The sequence below is a fragment of the Pleurodeles waltl genome, chromosome 7 (assembly GCF_031143425.1).
Source record: "Pleurodeles waltl isolate 20211129_DDA chromosome 7, aPleWal1.hap1.20221129, whole genome shotgun sequence".
Classification (NCBI taxonomy): domain Eukaryota; kingdom Metazoa; phylum Chordata; class Amphibia; order Caudata; family Salamandridae; genus Pleurodeles; species Pleurodeles waltl.
In genome coordinates, this window is record NC_090446.1 from 4,311,883 (window position 1) to 4,319,023 (window position 7,141).

General features: G+C 48.7%; 1 long non-coding RNA gene across 1 annotated transcript in view; it reads left to right on the plus strand.

The window, feature by feature from the left end:
* Positions 1-7,141, plus strand: part of LOC138303505 (uncharacterized) — a 1,082,407-nt gene that overhangs the window by 645,176 nt on the left and 430,090 nt on the right. The window lies entirely within an intron of this gene.

Sequence of the window (7,141 nt, forward strand, 5' to 3'; positions counted from 1 at the left end):
CAGACCTCTGCCATCTTGGAAACAGAGGTGCTGCTGGCACACTGGACTGCTCTGAGTGGCCAGTGCCACCAGGTGACGTCAGAGACTCCTGCTGATAGGCTCCTTCAGGTGTTAGTAGCCTTTCCTCTCTCCTAGGTAGCCAAACCCTCTTTTCTGGCTATTTAGGGTCTCTGTCTCTGGGGAAACTTTAGATAACGAATGCATGAGCTCAGCCGAGTTCCTCTGCATCTCCCTCTTCACCTTCTGATAAGGAATCGACCGCTGACCGCGCTGGAAGCCTGCAAACCTGCAACATAGTAGCAAAGACGACTACTGCAACTCTGTAACGCTGATCCTGCCGCCTTTTCGACTGTTTTCCTGCTTGTGCATGCTGTGGGGGTAGTCTGCCTCCTCTCTGCACCAGAAGCTCCGAAGAAATCTCCCGTGGGTCGACGGAATCTTCCCCCTGCAACCGCAGGCACCAAAAAGCTGCATCTCCGGTCCCTTGGGTCTCCTCTCAGCACGACGAGCGAGGTCCCTCGAATCCAGCGACACCGTCCAAGTGACCCCCACAGTCCAGTGACTCTTCAGCCCAAGTTTGGTGGAGGTAAGTCCTTGCCTCACCTCGCTGGGCTGCATTGCTGGGAACCGCGACTTTGCAAGCTACTCCGGCCCCTGTGCACTTCCGGCGGAAATCCTTCGTGCACAGCCAAGCCTGGGTCCACGGCACTCTAACCTGCATTGCACGACTTTCTAAGTTGGTCTCCGGCGACGTGGGACTCCTTTGTGCAACTTCGGCGAGCACCGTTTCACGCATCCTCGTAGTGCCTGTTTCTGGCACTTCTCCGGGTGCTACCTGCTTCAGTTAGGGCTCTTTGTCTTGCTCGACGTCCCCTCTCTCTGTAGGTCCAATTTGCGACCTCCTGGTCCCTCCTGGGCCCCAGCAGCGTCCAAAAACGCCAAACGCACGATTTGCGTGTAGCAAGGCTTGTTGGCGTCCATCCGGCGGGAAAACACTTCTGCACGACTCTCCAAGGCGTGGGGGATCCATCCTCCAAAGGGGAAGTCTCTAGCCCTTGTCGTTCCTGCAGTATTCACAGTTCTTCAGCCTAGTAAGAGCTTCTTTGCACCAACCGCTGGCATTTCTTGGGCATCTGCCCATCTCCGAGCTGCTTGTGACTTTTGGACTTGGTCCCCTTGTTCCACAGGTACCCTCAGACAGGAATCCATCGTTGTTGCATTGCTGATTTGTGTTTTCCTTGCATTCTCCCTCTAACACGACTATTTTGTCCTTAGGGGAACTTTGGTGCACTTTGCACTCACTTTTCAGGGTCTTGGGGAGGGTTATTTTTCTAACTCTCACTATTTTCTAATAGTCCCAGCGACCCTCTACAAGGTCACATAGGTTTGGGGTCCATTCGTGGTTCGCATTCCACTTCTGGAGTATATGGTTTGTGTTGCCCCTATCCCTATGTCTCCACATTGCATCCTATTGTAACTATACATTGTTTGCACTGTTTTCTAAGACTATACTGCATATTTTTGCTATTGTGTATATATATCTTGTGTATATTTCCTATCCTCTCACTGAGGGTACACTCTAAGATACTTTGGCATATTGTCATAAAAATAAAGTACCTTTATTTTTAGTATAACTGTGTATTGTGTTTTCTTATGATATTGTGCATATGACACTAAGTGGTACTGTAGTAGCTTCACACGTCTCCTAGTTCAGCCTGAGCTGGTTTGCTAAGCTACCATTATCTATCAGCCTAAGCTGCTAGACACCCTATACACTAATAAGGGATAACTGGGCCTGGTGCAAGGTGCAAGTACCCCTTGGTACTCACTACAAGCCAGTCCAGCCTCCTACATTGGTTGTGCAGTGGTGGGATAAGTGCTTTGAGACTACTTACCACTCTTGTCATTGTACTTTTCATAAGAGAAAAATATACAAAACAAGGTCAGTGTATATACACATAGCCAAAAAGTTTTGCATTTTCTCTTTTCACTCTTTTCTAAGTGCTGAAAAGTACTTCTAAACTTTCAAAAAGTTCTTAAAAGTTTAAAAAGTTTTTTTCTGTCTTTCCAAAAAGTTCTGAAAACTTTTTTCTCTTTTTCTATCACTTTAACTCTCTCTAAAAAATGTCTGGCACAGGAAAAAATGTTGAACTGTCCAAACTTGCATATGATCACCTTAGCTGGAAAGGAGCAAGGAGTCTCTGCATAGAGAGAGGTTTGAGTGTAGGGAAGAATCCTTCCTTAGAACTGTTAATTAATATGCTTAGAGTACAGGATAAGGCCATAAGTGCCCAATCTGTAGAAAAAGTAGCTAATGGTTCTCAATCTGATCCAGGGACTCCCCCAGGAAAAGGTTCAGGAAAGAAACTTCTCAGCCTGCCCATTACTAGACAGTCTAGCATAGTTGGTACAGAGGTTGAATCACACCATACTGATGATGTGATCTCACATTATGCTGGTAGCCAAGCTGTTAGGGTGCCCTCTGTAAGGGACAGGTCTCCTTCTGTTCATTCCCATCATACCTCTGTATCTAGAAATGTCCCTCCCACCCACCCTGATGACAGATTGTTAGAAAGGGAGCTCAATAGATTGAGAGTGGAACAAACCAGACTGAAGCTCAAGAAGCAACAGCTGGATTTGGATAGACAGTCTTTAGAATTAGAGAAGGAAAGACAGAAGTTGGGTTTAGATACCCATGGTGGCAGCAGCAGTATTCCCCATAGTCATCCTGCAAAAGAGCATGATTCCAGGAATCTGCACAAGATAGTTCCCCCTTATAAGGAGGGGGATGACATTAACAAGTGGTTTGCTGCACTTGAGAGGGCCTGTGCTGTACAGGATGTCCCTCAAAAGCAGTGGGCTGCTATCCTATGGCTATCATTTAGTGGAAAGGGTAGGGATAGACTCCTTACTGTGAAAGAAAGTGATGCCAATAATTTTACAGTTCTTAAGAATGCACTCCTGGATGGTTATGGCTTAACCACTGAACAGTACAGGATAAAGTTCAGAGAGACCAAAAAGGAGTCTTCACAAGACTGGGTTGATTTCATTGACCATTCAGTGAAGGCCTTGGAGGGGTGGTTACATGGCAGTAAAGTTACTGATTATGAAAGCCTGTATAACACAATCCTGAGAGAGCATATACTTAATAATTGTGTGTCTGATTTGTTGCACCAGTACCTGGTAGACTCTGATCTGACCTCTCCCCAAGAATTGGGAAAGAAGGCAGACAAATGGGTCAGAACAAGGGTGAACAGAAAAGTTCATACAGGGGGTGACAAAGATGGCAATAAGAAGAAAGATGGTGAAAAATCTCAAGATAAGCATGGGGATAAGGGTAAAACCAAAGATCCCACTTCAAATCTTAAACACTCTTCAGAGGGTGGGGATAAAACAAATTCTTCCTCTTCTTCCCAACCTGCACACATTAAAAAGCCTTGGTGCTTTGTGTGTAAAAATAGAGGCCATAGGCCAGGGGATAAGTCCTGTCCAGGTAAACCCCCTGAGCCTACCACCACTAATACATCAAGCTCTAGTGCCCCTAGCAGTAGTGGTACTAGTGGTGGGACTGCTGGCAACAGTCAAGCAAAGGGTGTAGTTGGGTTCACTTATGGGTCCATAGTGGAAACTGATGTAATCAGTCCCAAGACAGTTTCTGTCACACCTAGTGGCATTGGCCTTGCCACACTGGCTGCTTGTCCCCTTACAATGGATAAGTACAGGCAGACAGTTTCAATAAATGGTGTTGAGGCCTTGGCCTACAGGGACACAGGTGCCAGTTTCACTTTGGTGACTGAAAACCTAGTGCCTCCTGAACAACACATCATTGGACAACAATATAAGATTATTGATGTCCATAACTCCACTAAGTTTCTTCCCTTAGCTATAATTCAGTTTAGTTGGGGTGGAGTTACTGGCCCTAAGCAGGTGGTGGTATCACCTAGCTTACCTGTAGACTGTCTCTTAGGTAATGACCTAGAGGCCTCAGGTTGGGCTGATGTAGAGTTTTATGCCCATGCAGCCATGCTGGGCATCCCTGAGGAATTGTTCCCTCTCATTTCAAGTGAAATGAAAAAGCAAAGGAGAGAAGGCCTGAAAACTCAGGATCCCTCTCCATCAACAGGTAAAAAGGGTATCACAGTATCCCCTAACCACCCTACCATTCAGGATACTATTCCTGTGGTGGGAGAAACCTCTCCTGGGGTGGCACCTGTTCCAAGGGAATCATCAGCTGGCAAAGCTAGACTCCCTGAGGTGGAAGTACCTCTCTGTGGGATAACTAACATTGGTGAGAAAAACAGCACCATTTTAGTTAACATGGAGCATCCCTCCAACCCTCCCAGAGAAACTTTAGTGCAGAAACCCTGCACTACCTCACAACACTTAGGACAGCATCCCTGCCCTAGTGTGGAGCTCATAGGACAGCATCCCTGCCCTGCTCCAACTCAAGAGAAACAGCATCCCTGTTCTCTCTTCCAGCCAGATGGACAAAGTTTTTGCCCAGCTATGGCTTTTCTGAGACAGCATCCCTGTCTGGCATTTCCATCACTACAAATAGGTTCAGTGGACAATTCCCACTGCTCTAAACTAAAACTTACTGATAGAAACTCTGAAAATACATCTTCACATTGTTGCTTAGCTAAAAAACTTCAAACAGGGTGGTTTACATCCCCACAGGGAAGTAACCATATAGTGGATGATAAAGGGAGTAACCAGTCTATTGCAGAGCTACTCTCTACTTATCACCACTTAGACAATAAAGTCTCAACTGGCCAAGGTTAGCCTTATTGTCCTTCGTTTGGGGGGGGGTTGTGTGAGAAGGTAGCCTCTTTCTAGCCTTGTTACCCCCACTTTTGGCCTGTTTGTGAGTGTATGTCAGGGTGTTTGTCACTGTTTTCACTGTCTCACTGGGATCCTGATAGCCAGGCCTCAGTGCTCATAGTGAAAACACCATGTTTTCAGTATGGTTGTTATGTGTCACTGGGATCCTGCTAGTCAGGACCCCAGTGCTCATAGGTTTGTGGCCTATATGTATGTGTCACTGGGACCCTGTCACACAGGGCCCCAGTGCTCATAGGTGTGCATGTATATGTTCCCTGTGTGGTGCCTAACTGTCTCACTGAGGCTCTGCTAACCAGAACCTCAGTGGTTATGCTCTCTCATTACTTTCAAATTGTCACTAACAGGCTAGTGACCATTTTTACCAATTTACATTGGCTTACTGGAACACCCTTATAATTCCCTAGTATATGGTACTGAGGTACCCAGGGTATTGGGGTTCCAGGAGATCCCTATGGGCTGCAGCATTTCTTTTGCCACCCATAGGGAGCTCTGACAATTCTTACACAGGCCTGCCACTGCAGCCTGAGTGAAATAACGTCCACGTTATTTCACAGCCATTTTACACTGCACTTAAGTAACTTATAAGTCACCTATATGTCTAACCTTTACCTGGTAAAGGTTAGGTGCAAAGTTACTTAGTGTGAGGGCACCCTGGCACTAGCCAAGGTGCCCCCACATTGTTCAGAGCCAATTCACTGAACTTTGTGAGTGCGGGGACACCATTACACGCGTGCACTACATATAGGTCACTACCTATATGTAGCTTCACCATGGTAACTCCGAATATGGCCATGTAACATGTCTATGATCATGGAATTGCCCCCTCTATGCCATCCTGGCATTGTTGGTACAATTCCATGATCCCAGTGGTCTGTAGCACAGACCCTGGTACTGCCAGACTGCCCTTCCTGGGGTTTCACTGCAGCTGCTGCTGCTGCCAACCCCTCAGACAGGCAGCTGCCCTCCTGGGGTCCAGCCAGGCCTGGCCCAGGATGGCAGAACAAAGAACTTCCTCTGAGAGAGGGTGTGACACCCTCTCCCTTTGGAAAATGGTGTGAAGGCAGGGGAGGAGTAGCCTCCCCCAGCCTCTGGAAATGCTTTGTTGGGCACAGATGTGCCCAATTCTGCATAAGCCAGTCTACACCGGTTCAGGGACCCCTTAGCCCCTGCTCTGGCGCGAAACTGGACAAAGGAAAGGGGAGTGACCACTCCCCTGACCTGCACCTCCCCTGGGAGGTGTCCAGAGCTCCTCCAGTGTGCTCCAGACCTCTGCCATCTTGGAAACAGAGGTGCTGCTGGCACACTGGACTGCTCTGAGTGGCCAGTGCCACCAGGTGACGTCAGAGACTCCTGCTGATAGGCTCCTTCAGGTGTTAGTAGCCTTTCCTCTCTCCTAGGTAGCCAAACCCTCTTTTCTGGCTATTTAGGGTCTCTGTCTCTGGGGAAACTTTAGATAACGAATGCATGAGCTCAGCCGAGTTCCTCTGCATCTCCCTCTTCACCTTCTGATAAGGAATCGACCGCTGACCGCGCTGGAAGCCTGCAAACCTGCAACATAGTAGCAAAGACGACTACTGCAACTCTGTAACGCTGATCCTGCCGCCTTTTCGACTGTTTTCCTGCTTGTGCATGCTGTGGGGGTAGTCTGCCTCCTCTCTGCACCAGAAGCTCCGAAGAAATCTCCCGTGGGTCGACGGAATCTTCCCCCTGCAACCGCAGGCACCAAAAAGCTGCATCTCCGGTCCCTTGGGTCTCCTCTCAGCACGACGAGCGAGGTCCCTCGAATCCAGCGACACCGTCCAAGTGACCCCCACAGTCCAGTGACTCTTCAGCCCAAGTTTGGTGGAGGTAAGTCCTTGCCTCACCTCGCTGGGCTGCATTGCTGGGAACCGCGACTTTGCAAGCTACTCCGGCCCCTGTGCACTTCCGGCGGAAATCCTTCGTGCACAGCCAAGCCTGGGTCCACGGCACTCTAACCTGCATTGCACGACTTTCTAAGTTGGTCTCCGGCGACGTGGGACTCCTTTGTGCAACTTCGGCGAGCACCGTTTCACGCATCCTCGTAGTGCCTGTTTCTGGCACTTCTCCGGGTGCTACCTGCTTCAGTTAGGGCTCTTTGTCTTGCTCGACGTCCCCTCTCTCTGTAGGTCCAATTTGCGACCTCCTGGTCCCTCCTGGGCCCCAGCAGCGTCCAAAAACGCCAAACGCACGATTTGCGTGTAGCAAGGCTTGTTGGCGTCCATCCGGCGGGAAAACACTTCTGCACGACTCTCCAAGGCGTGGGGGATCCATCCTCCAA